Here is a 17,770-nt window from a genome sequence, read left to right as displayed (position 1 = left end):
ACTGAAGGTAACATTGCTGAATTCTACATTAAGTATAAACCCAGTATTGAGATAGCTGATCCTGGACAAGATATAATCTACAATTTGTGCATTAATAGATAGAATGTGTGTTAAGATTATGATTTAGGAATTCTTAGATCCACCACCATTTTCGGAAACACAATTCGAAAGAAATTGCACCAAATATATATATATATATTTTTTTAAAGGGTTAGGTGATGTCCTATATATTAAGAAGATTAGTACAATTTAAAATATCTGAGCATTGCATATATACACAACCCAAGGACATGGACAATGGTGGGGAGAGGGACTGACGAGGGGGAAGGAACGGGGTGGAACGGGTCATTGGGGAGAAAAAGGGACATCTGTAATATTTTAAACAATAATAAAATTTAAAATAAAATAAAGTAAAATAAAATAAAATATCTGAGTGTAATTGGAAATTATTGGAATATATTTATTGATTTTAGAGAGAGAGGGAGAGAGAGAAACATCCAACCCACAACATGGGTATGTGCTCTTACCGGCAATTGAACCCACACAGGACGATGCCCCGACCAACTGAGCCACCCTGCCAGGGCAAGCCAAATCTCTTTTCTTCGGACTTGTTGGGTTGTGGTAATTTATAAGCAATTTTGGGCAAAGTACAGTGTATTTGTGCTTTGGTTTCTCAAATGTAAAATAGAAATAACTGTGTTTATTGTATTTTTTTTAGAGAAGTAACAAATTTTTGTGTAAAATTTCTTACAAATGTTTAGTAGTCAGAAGAAAAACTGTTTGCTTCTTTTTAAAATGTTATTGTGTGACCTTGGCTGGTGTGGCTCAGTTGGTTGGAGCATCATCCTGTACACTGAAAGGTTGCTGGCTCGATTCTGGATCGGGGCACATACCTAGGTTGTGGGTTCCATACCTAGTTGGCGCATGTATGGGAAGGCAACTGATCAATGTTTCTCTCTCACATAGATATTTCTCTCTCTCCCTTCCCCTTTCTCTAAAAAATCAATAATAAGCATGTTCTTGGGTGAGAATTTTTTTAAAAACTAAATAAATAAATAAAATGCTATTATATCAATCACTAATTTCTATCCTGAGTTCCAAAATTATTCCTAATTGATTCTCTTGTTCATTTATTAAAGAAAAATGTATTGGGTGTCTACTATGTGCTCTGCACAGGAGATACAAGTGGTGGACAAAAGCAAACAAGAACCCTGACTTCATGGATTTAAGAGAGAACAGGCATTAAGCAAATAATATCAATAATAAGCAAATACTCTTTACATGCTTTTTAAAAAAATTTATCTTTATTGTTAAAAGTATTACACATTTTCCCTTTTTCCCCCATTGATCCCCTCCACCCCCCATCTGCCCCACCCCCAGACCTTCCCCATACTATTGTGTGTGTCCATGGGTTATGCATATATACATGCTTTTTATTTTTTAATTTTTATTTATTTTAAATATATCTTTATTGATTTCAGAGAGAGGAAGGGAGAGAGAGATAGAAACATCAATGATGAGAGAGAGCCACCGATGGGCCGCCCCCTGCTCGCCCCAGCTGGGGATCGAGCCCGCAGCCTGGGCACGTGCCCTGACCGGGAATCAAACCTCAATCTCCTGGATCCTAGGCCGAGGCTCAACCGCTGAGCCACGCTCAGCGGGCTGCATGCTTTTTAAATGTATTATTTATTTATATGTATTATCAAAACAAAGATAAACTGTTCAATTATGACACTTAAAAAATAGGAAAACTCCCTAAGTACAACATCGTGCAGTAGAGATTGTGATCTCATCAAGAAATCAGGGGCTTTTTCCAACTTGGGCCCTGCAGAGTGGCTCCCGAAAAGAAGAGTGGTGAGAAGCACTGACCTAACGTTCATGAGCAAGGTAGTGACCAGAGGGCACACCATCAGCATTCACAAGCACAGCCATGGAACGGGCTGCAAGAAGCTTGCTGCTAGGGCACTCATGGGGATCTGGAAGTGTGTCATGAAGGAGATGGGAACTCCAAAAGTGCCTCTTGACACCAGGCTCAACAAAGCTGTCCAGGCCAACGGAATAAGGAATGTCCCACAAAGAATCCGGTGCGGTTGTTTTGAAGACATAATGAGGATGAAAAGTCACCAAACAAGCTCTATACTTTGGTTACTTATGTACCTGTCACTACTTCCAAAAATCTACAAGCAGTTAATGTGGACGAGAACTGCTGATTATTGAATAAAATTATAAAACTGGGGGAAAAGAAGTCAGGAAGGTATCAAACTTAAAGGACCAGGTGAACTGAACTAAATGAATAGAGGAAGGGGAGGATCTGGTGGCATCCAGACTGGTGGCATCCAGACTGGTGGCATCCCTGAGGTGGGCCAGCTCAACTCAGGACTGTGTGGCCTGCCCTGGCCAGTGTGGCTCAGCTGGTTGAGCATTGTTCCATGCACAGAGAGATCACCAGTTTCATTCCCGGTCAGGGCACACGTCAGGGTTGTGGGTTCGATGGCGTGCAGGAGGCAGCCGAACGATGTTTCTCTCCCTCTCTAAAAAAATAAAAACATATTTAAAAAAATGAAAGTGTAGGCAGTTAGACAAGAGCAGAGCAGAGATGACGGGCCAGGTACAGAAGGTCACCACGGAAGAAAGTCCCAGGGGCCTAGCAACGGGCAATTGTGGAGTGGGACCTAGCCCCCAGGGTGACTTTCCTCTCCTAGTATATCACTGGTCTTGCGGTTTGAGCCCCCCTGACCTTTCCTTCCTAGAGATAACATCTAGGCCTCAGTTGCATTTCAGCGCCAGGCCCTGATGAGCAGCAAACCTGCCACAGCTGACCTCAGGACCAGCTGTATTGGATAATGATCCCCTATCCTGGTGCCAACCAATTAATCAGTGGAGACCAGAAACCTAAAAGGACACGCCTGGAAAGCTGCTAAATATTCTATTAAGTTCTTCCCCTGGAAACGTCCCTAAAATCTCCACCCTTAAAACCCTTAGGATGGAGGACCCAATGCCTCTCCTTCCTGGGAGCATGCTCAATGTATTTCCCTTACCCTCTCCCTCCCCCCAGGCACCTTACCTCTAGCTTCCTCATTTCCAAGCTCCAAGGGCCTTCCTTTACCTCTATAACTTGTTTCCTAAGCCCATTTCTTGTACAAATTACTTCTTCTAACTCTGTGATTTTATAAATAAACGTTCTCTTCTAGTTGGAGTCTTGGCTCTGAATTCTTTCCTAGCCAGAACTCAAGTACTGAGGTTGCTGAGCCCAGGTCCAGTCAGACACCTGGTGCTGTTCGCCACCGCCTACAACAAAAGGACTGTGTGCTAGAGCTCAGAGGGGGAGGAGGAAAGTCTAAGCTGAATCTAGACAATATGATCTTTTTTTAAAAAAAATTTTCTTCATTGAATTTATTGGGGTGACATTGGTTAATAAAGTTATATAGGTTTCAAGTGTACAATTCTATAATATACCATCTGTATATTGTACTGTGTATCCACCACCCAAAATCAAGTTTCCTCCCATCACCATTTATCCCCCCTTTATGGTCTCCTACCGCTCCCTCCCCCCATCGGTAATCTCCATTTTATTGTCTATGTCCATCAGTTTGCCTTTTTGTTTTTGCTTCTAACCTTCACCTTTTTCATTCAGCTCCCAAATCCCCCTCCCCTCTGACAGCTATCAGTCTGTTCTCTGTATCTGTGAGTCTGTTTCTATTTTGTTTATTGTGTTTATTAGATTCCTCGTAAAAGTGAAATAGTATAGTATTTTAGACAGGATGATCTTTGGATCTTTAGGCTGAGAACAATGAAAAACTAAGAAAACTTCAAAGTGGGGGTAGGGTGGATGGGCCCTGATGAGCATTTTGTAAATATCTCTCAGCTGGATCAGAGTAGACAAGAGGAAGGTGAGTTAAGGGGCTACTCCGGTAGCTTTAGGCCTGAGATGCGGCGACTGGAGTGGTAATAAAGTGGGTTGTGATTAAAACACAGGCTGGCCCTGCCGGGCATGGCTCAGTGGTTGAGCATCGGCCTAGGATCCAGGAGATCGCGGTTCCATTCCAGGTCAGGGCACATGCCCAGGTTGCAGGCTCCATCCCCAGTCGGGGGTGTGCAGGAAGCAGCCGATCAATGACTCTCTCATCATTGATATTTCTATCTCTCTCTCCCTCTTCCTTCCTCTCTCTGAAATCAATAAAGTTATATTTAAAAAAAAAAAGGAAAAATATTAAAATAAAAATAAAACACAGGCTGAAACCCAGACTGTATTTAAACCCTGTTGATTTAAGAAATGTCCAAACCTGTAGAGAAGTTTTATGAATTTATCTGAAGCAAATAGACAATTGCCTGGAGGCAACATCTCAAAGGATTGAGAAAATGCTGTGAAAAATGGCAGTTTTGCAGTTTATCTTATACATTGCAATCAATGGAGGAGGCCCTAAAGTAGGTTAGGCAGGCGGAAGAAAGCAAAGCAAAGAAATATCTGAGATTGGATAAAGAATAAATGGAAGAGTCTGGCTGGTGTGGCGCAGTTGGCTGAGGGTCACCCCAAGCACCCAGAGGTCACCAGTTTGATTCTCCCTCAGGGCTCAGTCCCCAGTGAGGGGTGTGCAGGAGGCAGAAGATGTTTCTCTTTCTCCCTCTCCCTTCCTCTCTAAAAAATCAATAAAAACATATTTAAAAAAAAAAGAGTAAAAGGAAGAGACAAACACTACTTTTACATTGTTGGGTATAGGAAAGTTTACAATTAACATTTACAGCATATAGCAATGGTATTTGAGCACATGATAATATTGAGCAGTTCCATGGTCTCAGGCTCTGGCTGGAAATTGTGCCCTGAGGGGTCTGGAAAAAAGAGGATTATTCTGATATTCTAGTATCTTATCATAGATGCAAAAGATAATAGGCACAGTAACCTTATCCTTTGGATTAATTGGCCCATAACTTCTGTGAGCTCTCAGGCAGAGCATGTCTGACCTGCATGTCTGTATTTAAGTAAGATGTGTTGACAAGGCAAAAAGGCTATGACTGAGATTTAATTTCTATAAAGTGGATGAAAAGGGTTTTCTCAGCAAATGAACAATTGAAATAAAATAGATTAGGTAAGCCTGGCCAGGCGTGGCTCAGTGGATGAGCACTGACCTAGGATCCAGGAGATCTAGGTTCGATTCCCACGCAGGGCACATGCCGGGGTTGAGGGCTTGATCCCAGGTAGGGGTCGTACAGGAGACAGCCAATCAATGACTCTCATCATTGATGTTTCTCTCTCTACTTCTCCCTTCCTCTATCTGAAATCAATAAAGGTATATTTAAAAAACAAATTAGGTAGGAGACATAGTTTATTCAAGAGCAAAGCCAACTTTTTTTTTTTTTTTAATACTCACCCAAGGATATTTATTCCATTGTTTTTCACAGAGAGTGGAAGGAAGAGAGAAATAGAAACATCAATGTGAAGGAGACACATTGATTGGTTGCCTCCAGCCTGCAACAGAAGTATGTGCCTTTGGCCAGAATCAAACCCAGGACCCTTCAGTCCACAGGCCAACGCTCTAACCACTATGCAACACCAGCTAGGTCTAACCAACTTTTCAAAGTACCAAAAAATGGGTCTTACTGAAACCTTTTGCATACAAGAAATGCTGTCTACAAATTTCAACAAAGAAGAAAAAGAATGCATATATTAAGATTACCTTCCTTTCAGTAGTGAAAATAATAAAATATGTCTTACAATAAAAAAAAGATAATAGGCTTAGTTAAGGTAAAGATTGACTTTTTAAAAACTCATCTTGCCAGGCCGGGCATGGCTCAGCGGTTGAGCATCGACCTGGGATCCAGGCGATTGGGGTTCGATTCCTGGTCAGGCCATATGCCCAGGTTGTGGGCTCAATCAATGACTCTCTCATCATTGATGTTTCTGCCTCTCTCTCTCTCTCTCCCACTCTCCTTTCCTCTCTCTGAAATCAATGGGGATATATTTAAAAAAAAGTTGTCTTTATTGTTGAAAGTATTACAAATGTCCCCTTTTTTCCATTGATCCCCTCCCCCCTGCACCCCTCCCACCAGGCTTTCACCACACCATTGTCTGTATCCGTGGGGGGTTATGCATATATGCATATAAATTCTTAGGTTAATGTCTCCCCATCCACCCACCTGCCCCTGCCTTCCCTCTGAGATTCATCGGTCTGTTCCATGCTTCTATGATAAAGACTGACTTTTGTAAAGGAAAATCTCTGCCTAGGACACAACTATCCACCATACTCACTTTTAAAAGGTTTTCATTTCAGCCCGGCCGGGCGTGGGTCAGCGGTTGAGCATTGACCCAGGATCCAGGTGATCGGGATTCAATTCCCAGTCAGGGCACATGCTTGTGTTGCAGGTTCGATCCCCAGTCGGGGGTGTGCAGGAGGCAGCCGATCAATGACTCTCTCATCATTGATGTTTCTATCTCTCTATCCCTTTCCTTTCCTCTCTCTGAAATCAATAAAGATATATTAAAAAAAAAAAAAGAAAAGTTTTCATTTCAGACCATCCTATGTGGTTACTTAGGTCTCCAGGTTTGTAAGGCTGCCATGCAGGCTTCCCCTGAGCTTGTCAGATTTAGTATGTGCCCCCTTTTTTGTCCACAATCCCAACCTTCTCTTTACTAGCTGTGAGAGCTTGCGCAAGTTATCTAACACCTTTAGGTCTCTCCCTTTCCTTACCTGTAAAATGGGCGTGATAAAAGCAATAGTCCTTACTCAGAGGACTGTAGGGTAGTGAAGCGGGCTCTCACATGTCCCAAAACAACAGTGTCCGGCACCGTACATGTTGGGTCAATGTTAGATGTTTCCATTATTAGAGTGTTGGAGCCCAGCCGGGCGTGGCTCAGTGGTTGAGCATCGACCTAGGATCCAGGAGATCATGGTTCGATTCCCGGTTGGGGCATATGCCCGGGTTGCAGGCTCGGTCCCCAGGCAGGGGTGTGCAGGAGGCAGCCGATCAGTGATTCTCTCATCATTGATGTTTCTGTCTCTCCCTCTTCCTTCCTCTCTCTGAAATCAATAAAGATATATTAAAAAAAAAATAGAGTGTTGGAGAGGAAGATGTTTGTTAGATGTAGAGTAGTCCTGTGGGGCTTTCTTTTTTGTTTTTGTGTGTATTTTCTCTTTAAAAAAAGTTTTAATTGAATAAAGTGAGCAGAGTTAATGAGGCCTTTAGTTGTTTAGCTGGAGGCAATGAATCTTTCAAAGTCATTAATCTGCATTTACAGAAGACAAAGCAGGATCATATCATAGATAACCACCATTTCCTATTTGATAGAATGGAGAGATTCTATAGGAGCCGTGACTGTGGAGGCTGGATTGGAGCAGTTGTCTGAATCTCTCTGCACTGTGTATTGCTAGAAGTGCTGGGTTAAAAGCTAGGCTTATTTAAAGCTTATATATAGTTCAATTCATAGCTAGAATGATTTTACCAATTTATAACACTATGAGAACACTTTTCTCCACATCCAAGAAGTTGGCATTTAGACAAGTACACTGAAAGTCAACACACCTAATGTATAACGATCTACCTGTTCGGTATCTCCTGCAGTGGGAAATCATTGCTCTTTATGGGGTTACTTAAGAAATAGGTTAGAGACTAAGCCTAGAAGTGAGGTGGATCATCAGGTTAGTTAATAACTTTGGTGAAAAAAGGGAAAAGTTTGAGGTTGATGGTAGACATGATATCAAAAGAAAAAACAGAACAGAAAAAAAACTGTTTCTTTATAAATGGTCTCCCTTCCAGCTTCCCTCCTTCTCTCCCATCAGCTGTTAGGCAAGAATGATAAAAAGGTGGTTCTGGTCCTTAATTATCTCACAGTAGGAGGGATTCCAAAATGCCATCAAACAGTGGCACTGAGTTACACACCTCCTTTCCTTAGGCTTCTGCTTTATTTTTATTTTTAAAAAATATATCTTTATTGATTTCAGAGAGAGGAAAGGAGAGGGAGAGAAAGACATACAGAAACATCAACGATGAGAGAGTCATTGTTCAAGCCCACAACCCGGGCATGTGCCCTGACTGGGTATTGAACCCCGATTGCCTGGACCCTAGGTCGATGCTCAACCGCTGAGCCACGCCTGGCCAGGCTAGGCTTTTGCTTTAAAGAACAGGACACGCTAATCAGGCAGATTTACCACTGAAGCTATTGAAGTTTAAGGCTTCAGGTACTGTACTGGTGCCGGCCTGTGCTTGTGAGGACCCTAAAATTTTTGCATTCATATTTTATATTCTTTTTCTTAAAAAGGGACATCCAGAGTTGTATAAGCTTCAGATCTGCCCCAGTGATGATACATAAATACTGAAATGGTCGTATAAAACCATAACATCCCTAGAAAATCTCACCTAATATGCTTCTTTTGCTTCCCCCTACTTTTCCCCAGTCACCTCTCAATCCTGCACCAAGAGAAGCATTGCTTGGTTATTAGGTTTCCAGCTTCTGGTCTTCCTGTTTGTGCTAAGGACCATCACTAGCACATGTGGGGGCTAAAAAAATTGTAGTCCTTTCCTCCCACCTTTTAAGTTCTGACTGCACTAACAATCAAATTACCAAAGACACATTAAGAAGGAAAAATCAAATTTAAAAAAATTCTTTTCTTAAGATTTGTTAAATTTTAGAAATACTAAATATACACCTAAAAGTTCTGGTTTATAAACTTATTTATTAGAAAACTTCGTCTTTTGCATGAGGTCCTCGTTTCAGCCCCAGAAAACTAGGCCCGGCTATACACAGGGAGGAGGGAAAAGACCTGGGTGTGCAAGGGGACGCCTGAGCTGGGTGAGCAGACCGAGGGGTTGGAGGGTACAAGTGAGATGAATCCGGGGCAATAGAAAGGGGGGACTTTGAAGTCAGCCCCCGCTTTAGTCCCAGCCGCTCAGCTGCTCACCCTGGGCAATCGCTTGCGCGCTCAGCTCCGCGTTCCTCACGCGCAGACGGGCAGGGAGGTGGTAGGACTGGGTCGGAGCGGTGCCCGCAAAGCGCCCGCCCCGGCGTGGCATCGGGGGGGGGCAGGTAGGGCTGGGGGTCAGCCAGGGCGGCCCCGGGCAGGCGCGCGCCTTCCCGACGCCCGCAGTCCCCGAGATCTGGGCTCACGACCGCAGCACTATTGCCTTTCCCAGCGGGAGTCCGCACCGCCGCGCCGGCCGCCGGGGCTGGACATCGGGGCCGCAGCAGCCGGGCCCTAAGCGCTGCCTGGCCCCTGGCGGAGTGCTGCTCCCGCGGCGCCTCCGGGGCGACCTGCTTTGTAGCAAAAAACAGCACCCGCCGGGCGCCCCTGTGGTCCTCCCAGCCGGGGACCCGCGGAGCCGGTCGGAGCCGCCTGCTGGCAGCGGGCCCCCGCCCTCACCTCCTCCTGCGGCCGGCGTGCGGGCGCGTCCCTCCCCCCCTCCCTCCCCTTCCCCTCCCTCCCCTCCCCCTCCCCTCCCCCTCCCTCCCCTCCCCCTCCCTCCCCTCCCTCCCCTCCCCTCCCTCCCCTCCCCCTCCCCTCCCCCTCCCCCTCCCCCTTTTCTTTTTTTTTTTTTGAAAAAAAATTCTTTGAAATTAAAAATTTTAATATATGCACATAGGGAATTCACATGAACATGAAAGAGCATGAAAATTTCAGACAGTGAGACAACATTGGGTATATATGTCATTTTGGATAAAGGAGAAAAGGGGGCTGGGGCTTGGGGACTTAAACTTTAAAAGTGAGAATGAAGGATTTACAGGTAGTTGAGGAAGAATGAAACACACATACATACATGGCTGGGCTGGCAAATTCTTACTAGGCAACGCAGAAACGATGGGACACAGGGTGTACCTAGCTAACACACCGTTGCCGGAAGCCCTATGTATCATACTTTTTTTAAAAAATTGATTTGAGAGAGAGGGAGTGAAAGAGAGAGACGCCGGTTTGTTCCACATGTTTATGCATTCATTGGTTGATTCCTCTTTGGGCCCTAACTGGGGTGGAACCTACAGCCTTGGCACATCTGGAAGATGCTCTAACCAACTGAGCTACCCAGCTAGGATCCTATTATTGTACTTAATTCAAATTAGGCTAAGGCAAGTATCCTAAGAGTTCCTTCCAGAAGCAGATTTTTCTTTTTGAATCTTTCCGACAGGAAAGGGGGCATGGAGAGTCAATGGTTCTTTCTGAGTCTTCTCCCTTAATTATCACCTTAAAATCAATATCCCAAAAGGCAAGATTTTTGGTCCCCTTCAAGATATAAAATTTAACATACATTCGAAAAAGATGATACTTTGGCACTGACAGATTGCAGAAAAGCATTCCGTCAGTAAATCAATTAGCAAAAAACATTGTCATTTCCTCCTGGATGATTCAGCTTCGAACAGGCCACATGGCAAGTGGCTCATGAGATTTATTTCCATCTCCATTAGTTTTTCTCTGGAGCATCCACATGAAGACCACAACCTGTACAATTACCATGGCAGCTCTGTGTCCCTAGCTTATTTCAAATATGTTGCTGAGGACACATGCAAATACATCTTGAAGCCAAGACAAATTATGCCTATCAGTTCTCAAGGAGATTCTTCACTGCCACTGAGGATAGTGATGTTTCCCAAAGTTTGCTCTTCACCAAGCCCACGGAGAGTGCCTTGCCAGCAGTTTAATTAGTGTTGATTTCCCAGGCTGTTTGCTGGCATGTTGCTGGGGGAGAGAGGCATTCATTGGTGAGTCTGCAGGCCTTAAAGAACCAATTTTATCTGAAAATGGTGACATACCTGGCTCTGTTCTAGTCTTTGTGATCACAAGAACTCACCTAGATACAGTGACCTACTTTGAAGCAAAGGAGGGAGAATACAAAGATTTAGATGAGACGTGACTGAGAACACTCCGAAGTTCCCAGTGTGAGGGCAGAATCCGTACCAACTCGTTGTTACCCACCAAGTCCTGCTGAGTCCACCTCCTAAGCGTTTCACAGCACTGGTTGCTCACCTTCAGCCTCACAGCTAATGTCTGTGTTTAGGATTTCGTGTCTTCTCACCTGCCCCACTGCAATAGCTCTTTACGGAGGTGTTAATCTTCACTGGGTCTCCTTTCAAGTATTTCCACATGAGGTCTGCTATGTAAGGCTGTGTTGTCATCCTCCAGGGGACCTGGGCATGGTGTGAATGGTGGCCCCTGGCCTCCTTTTAGCTCTAATGTCCAAAGGACTCAGGGGATAGAAAACATAAGTACATGAGGCTTTTTTTCCCCTAGATAACTGTCCCCAGGAACTTAGCATTGAGAGCTGATAAAAGCAGACTTAATGCTGCTGGCATGTATGCATTTTTTGCCTGGAAGCCTTAACTCTTGTTCAATATAATTCATTTTCTTGTGGCTTTAAATTTTACTGGGCTCTCAAATAGGGTGGCTTTTATGATAAGAATTGCTTTCCTCCTGAGCTAGAAGCATAGCCATCCAAAGAACAGTAAGAGTAACTTAAATGAGAATGATTACTAAATAACCGCAGTCTCAAAGAGAAGATAGGTAATAACCCTTCGCATTCATACACGTCTGCCTTTCATCTGAGTATCTCAAAGGAAGGCAAAATGTACCTGATGCTGTGTTATAGTGGAAAATTATAACTGGGACATTTCCTTATTCTTGAGTGTTTCCTTTCTCAAATATGATACTGAGTTAAAGCAACTCTAGAATTCAATGTGTAGTGATTTTTTCCCCTCCAAATTATAAGAGAAAGTTCATTTTAGAAAGTTACAGAGGTTGTAGAAGTGAGCCAGCTTGGCTGTGTAGGCTCAGGAAACAAGTTACAGAAGCAAAAGAAGGGTGCTTGGAGCATAGGAGAGGGAAAGGCAAAGGTAATGCACCTGAGGGGAAGGAGACGTGGGGGGGGGGGAGCAGGCAAGGCACGGGCGTGTTCCCCAGAGAGAGGCAAATGTGTATTGATTTTGAACATAGTTTTCTCGTTCTTTTTTTCTACCCCTCCGACATCAACCCCAAGTTGCAAAGGCATTGATGGACCACCTGCCCTTGTGGCTTTGAAGCATTTGCTCTAGTTGGAGAACATAATGATAAGGATGAATGGACATCTTTCTGAGCTGTTCTAAAGTTATAGTAGAAAAATAGAGAGATGAAGATGAAAATAGAACATTGTCTGCTTCCCCAGAATAAAGTCAACCATGGTGCTAACAAACACTTCAAGAATGCATCAGAGAATCAGCCTGTCCACTCTCCTGAAACAAAAGATTCGCAGTATGTGCTCAGTGGTATTATTCCAATTACAGCCCTGAAATACACTACTGTAGGTGTTCTGTGTATCACTGGTTGTTTGAAAATTCCCCAGAAATACATTGCTACTGACTCTCCTTTTTTTAAAAAAATATGTCTTTATTGATTTTAGAGAGAAGGGAGAGGGAGAGACAGAGATAGGAGTTGTCATTGATGGGCTGCCTCCTGCACGCCCCCTACTGGAGATCGAGCCTGCAACCCGGCATGTGTCCTATGAGGAACTGAACCACCATATCCTGGATCACAGGTTGATGCTCAAACGCTGAACCACACGGGCCAGGCTCTTTTTTTTTTAAATCCTTACACGAGGACATTATCTCCAGCGATTTCTAGAGAGAGTGGGGGGGGGGAGAAAGAGAGAAAGGTCTACGTGAGAGAGACACGTCAATAGGTTGCTTCCCACACACACCCCGACCAGGATGAGGAACCGGCAATCCAGGTACGTCATGCTCTTGATGGGGAATCGACCCTTTGACCCTTCAGTCCATGGGCCGATGCTCTAACCACTGAGCCAAGCCGGCCAGGGAGACTATGATATTTTAAAAATCATCCCTCAACTCTAAGGAGCACTACTAATGCAGTCAGTTAGCAACAATTATAGCAGAATGGCATTAGAAATACATGGGAATCAGTAGTCTTGTGTAAGACACATTATCCAGGAAGCTTCCCACTGTGTCTATGTGTAGAGTTTGTTTTAAAAAGAACAGATTCTCATTCAACCCACATGACCCTTCTGTTAGTTCCCACAATACCAAATTAGATAGTTAATATAGATTGATGAGCCTATATACACAGTGAACAATGGTCCTGATGCATTGTGGGGTAAGATGAATCCCACAATTATTATCTTAGATATGACTTTGGTTAAAGGTCATAAAAATTCTTATGAAATATATCCTTTGTTTAAAAGCATGTAAGAATTTACAGGTATAATAACTCATTTAATGTGATTCAAAGGCAATTTTTTGACAGAGTGTTGGCCTTTTATATAAAGAAGTAGCCAACCTGAAATGCAGTAAATGTAAAAGGTTTGTACAAATTGTAACCCGGTTTGAAAGCGATGGAAATGAAGAAAGGCAGTAGGGTCATGTCCTGTTATAAACCAGACAATAGGGTGAAGAAAAAGAACGTGTTAGTGCTTGAATTTATTTACAACTGTCCAAAGGAGAGAGAAACTTCAGCTAGTAGACCTAAACACAAACATACTACAGTAAAGCTGGTACTAAAAATATTAAATCCCCCTTGCTCACCTTGGAAAGTTCATTAGGAGGAGCCAGGGGTCAACTCCAACAAACATTTACTGACTCCTTATGGGTCAGCACTGATGAGAAGTTAATGATGGGTACAGCTGTGCTCCCGAGAGAAGCGTGATGGGAGTGGTGCTTTAGGAAAATCACTCTGTTAAGGAGCTATTGTGGGACTCACTCCGAGAGACCAGGAAAACCAGGAGGTGGTTGTTCGTGGAACCGAACAAGCAGTGAAGGTTCTTATGTAGAGCATGGTAGAGGCAGAATCCCACGGGAACTTTAGATATAGGGTAGGTGGTGAACTTTGTTACAAAAATGAGGTTTTTTAAAAAAATATATCTTTATTGATTTCAGAGAGAGACAGAGAGAGAGAGAGAGAGAAACATCAATGATGAGAGTCGTCATTGATTTGCTGCCTCCTGCACGCCCCCTACTGGGGATGGAGCCCGAAACCCAGGCACGTGCTCTGACCAGGAATCAAACCGCAGGATCTTCGGTTGATGCTCAACTGCTGAGCCACCCTGGCTGGGCCAAAAATGAGGTTTAAATGTGGTATTAGCTGTCTCTGTTGTTTTACTGTCTCCAGTGGTGGTGGTATTAGTGTCACACTTGAAGCAAAGAGAAGATGTGGAGAGAGGTGATGTATCACGGACTTAAGAGACTGCAGCACTTGGTTACTGTTAATAGGTGTTATTTTCTGCCCTGACCCAACTTAGCAGAAAATGAATCTAAGGGTATAGTATAATCAAGTATCTATCAGGCTTTGGCCAAGGCTCTGAAGACAGTATAGAGGAGAGAACCATATTTAATCTTCTTTTCTTAAAGAGCTTGAAATTGCAAACTTGTAGTTCACTTAGTGGTCCAAAATATAATCAGACTAATAAGATGGCCTGGTTAATTACCTGACAAATTGCATTACTCTAGTTAGTTCCCCCTTGATTTTTGCAGATCTTACACTCTTATTCCATAGTATATATAATACAGTGATTTTCAACCTTTTTCATCTCATGGCACACATATTCTATCCTAGTGAATCAGGTTACTTCCTTTTCCTCTCAGTCTGAGCATTTGTAAAGGAGATATTAATAGTAAGGATGTTTTAAATTTATTTTATTTATTTTTTAAAAGTCAATTTGTTTTTTTAAATATATATTGATTTCAGAGAGAGGAAAGAAGAGGGAGAGAGAGAGAGATAGAAACATTAATGATGAGAGAAAGTCATTGATTAGCTGCCTCCTGCACGCTCCCTACTGGGGATTGAGCCTGCAACCCGGGCATGTGCCCTGAACGGGAATTGAACCGTGATCTCCTGGATCCCAGGTCAATGCTCAAGGGATGAGCCACACCCGGCTGGGCTTAAATTAATTTTAAAGTGATGAGCTCTGCCCAACTGACATGACTCAGTGGTTGAGCATTGACCTATGATCCAGGAGATCATGTTTCAGTTCCTGGTCAGGGCACATGCCTGGGTTACAGGCTCGATTCCCAATAGAGGGTGTTCAGGAGACAGCAGATCAGTGACTCTGTCATCACTGATTTTTTTCTCTCTCTCCCTCTCCTTTCCTCTCTCTGAAATAAAAGACATATTTTAAAAGAATTATAAAGTGATGAGCTCTACTGGTATAATTGATTTATAAGCTTAAAAGATTATTTAAATGTGTAACATTTGTTAATGACATTAAAACATTTTCAGTGGGTTTGGGGACTTGGGTAAATGATTTTAAAACAAACATCCTTTTATCATTCATTGATACTAGTATAGCATGACTCGCTCTTAGTTTGCATAAATGATCTATGTGCATTCTTCAGAAAAGGTAAACATCTTCACTAAAGCTCTTCACCGTGCCTCGCTGAATTTAGAAGTAAGCTATAATCCCAGTTGATTTAGTCAGCTTCAGAACTGTCTTACCCCTGCAGCTGGATGTCAGTATTGTAACTGTGACTCAGTACCATGGAAGGAGATCCAGAGGGTCCTGGGAGACAAGTGCAGAGGACTCCAAGTTCCTTGAGAACAAGGAAGGAAAAGTTAACAAGTGGCATGTTTTCTTGGGAAGTATTTCAATATTGTTGTTTGTACAAGGAGGCAGAGAACAAATACAGCTGGAGAATGAAATGGGGGGATGAGCACACAGATGGTTAAGAAAGCACTATTTTGCCAACTGAATAACATCTGGCACATTAGAGTTGGTGAAAAACATAAGAAACTAAACAAAAGTCCAAGTAGCAAATGATCTCTTCATTTTTTTGCAGGAATATAACAGCCAATAATGTTATGTTAGCCCAGCCGGACATGACTCAGTGGTTGAGCATCGACCTAGGATCCAGGTGATCGGGGTTTGATTCCCGGTCAGGGCACATGCCCGGGTTGCGGGCTCAGTTCCCAGTCGGGGGCGTGCAGGAGGCAGCCGATCAATGACTTTCTCGTCATTGATGTTTCTATCTCTCTCTCTCCCTCTCCCTTCCTCTCTCTGAAATCAATGAAGATATATATATATATTTTTAAAAAGTTATATGTGAAAACCAGAGATACAGTTTGAAAACTAAAATCTTTCTTTAGACAGATGTGGAGCCCTGACCAGTTGGGCTCAGTTAGAGCATCAACCCACTGGCTAAAGGGTCCCAGGTTCGATTCTGGCCAAGGGCACATAGCTCGGTTGCAGGACCTATCCCCGGCCCCAGTCGGGGTGTGTGTGGGAGGCAACAAATCAGTGTGTGTCTCTCACATCAATGTTTCTGTCTGTCTCTTTCTCTCCCACTCTCTCTGAAAAACAATGGAAAAAATTTCCTTGGGTGAGGATTAAAATAAATAAATAAATAAAAATAAACTGATGTGGAATATGCAGCTGGAATTAAAGCAACTAGAAATGTAGTGAGAAGAAGGTAGTTTATAGGAAACCTAAATAGTGTATTAACTCTGGCAGTGGATTACAGTTTGTCTTCATCCTAAAATTGCTATGGTTTATCACATTATCAGCATTGGAAATGTCCAAACCTATAGAGAAGTTTTGAGTTTATTTGAGCCAAACTGGTGACAATTGCCAGGGAGCAAGATTTCAATGGATTGCCCAGCTGGGTGTGGTTCAGTGGCTGAGCGTCGACCTAGGATCCAGGAGATCGAGGTTTGATTGCAGGTCAGGGCACATGCCCGGGGTGAGGGCTTGATCCCCAGTTGGGGGTGTGCAGGAGGCAGCTGATCAATGATGACTCTCTCATCATTGATGTTTCTATCTCTCTCCATCTCCGTTTCTCTCTCTGAAATCAATAAAAATATATTTAAAAAAAAAATCTCAATGGATTAAGAAAATGTTTGAGAGAAAGGCAGTTTGCAGTTTATTTTATACATAAGAATCAAAGGAGGAGACATAAGGAGGGTTACATGAAATTCATCGGTGGTAGATTAAGGAGGCAGGAAAAAGCAAAGGAGGGAAATCTCTGAGACTGGATAAAGAATAAAATGGAAAGAGAAATACTTCTTTTACTTTGGTGGGTACCAGATAGTTAACTATTTACCATTAGAGCACAAGCCCTGGCCAGGTAGCTCATTGACTAGAGTGCTATCCCCATACGCCAAGGTTGCAGGTTTGATTTCCGGTCAGGGCATATACAAGAATCAACCAATGAATGCATCAACAAGTGGAAAAACAAATTGATGTTTCTCTCTTTCTCTTTTCTTCTCTCTAAAAATCTATCATTAAAAAAGAAAGTTACAGCACAGAGAGATGGTATGCAGGGGATCAAGGGACTGAGGTAACAAGGAGGGGTTCTGTGGCCTTCGGCTGTGGTATGAGATTGTGCCCTGAGGGGTCTGGAAAGAAAGGGGATTGCTTTGACATTCCAAAGATATGTTATTGTAGATGCAAAAAGACAATAGCCAGGCTTAGTCAAGGTAAAGATTGACCTTTGTCAAAAAAGATACCAGCCTACCTGCCATGCCACACGCATCTGGACTGGAGATCAAACCCACAACCTGGGTATGTGCTCTGCCTGAGAACTGAACCAGAACTTTTGGTACAAAGGATGGTGATTAACCAACTGAGCCACACTGGCCAGGGCCCATGACTTGCTTTTAGTTAAAAAGTTGTAATTTTGCCCTAGCAGTTTTGCTCAGTGGTTAGAGCATCTGCCTGCGGACTGAAGGGTCCTGGGCTTGTTTCCTGCCAAGGGCACATACCTGGGTTGCAGGCTTGATCCTTGGCCCTGATTGGGGCACGTGTCTCTCTCACATTGATGTTTCTCTCTCTCTCTCTCTCTCTCTCTCCCTTCCACTCTCTGAAAAGCAATGGAAAA

Source organism: Miniopterus schreibersii, assembly GCF_964146895.1.
Source record: "Miniopterus schreibersii genome assembly, chromosome: 5".
Taxonomy (NCBI): Eukaryota; Metazoa; Chordata; class Mammalia; order Chiroptera; family Miniopteridae; genus Miniopterus; species Miniopterus schreibersii.
This window is presented reverse-complemented; position numbering follows the sequence as displayed.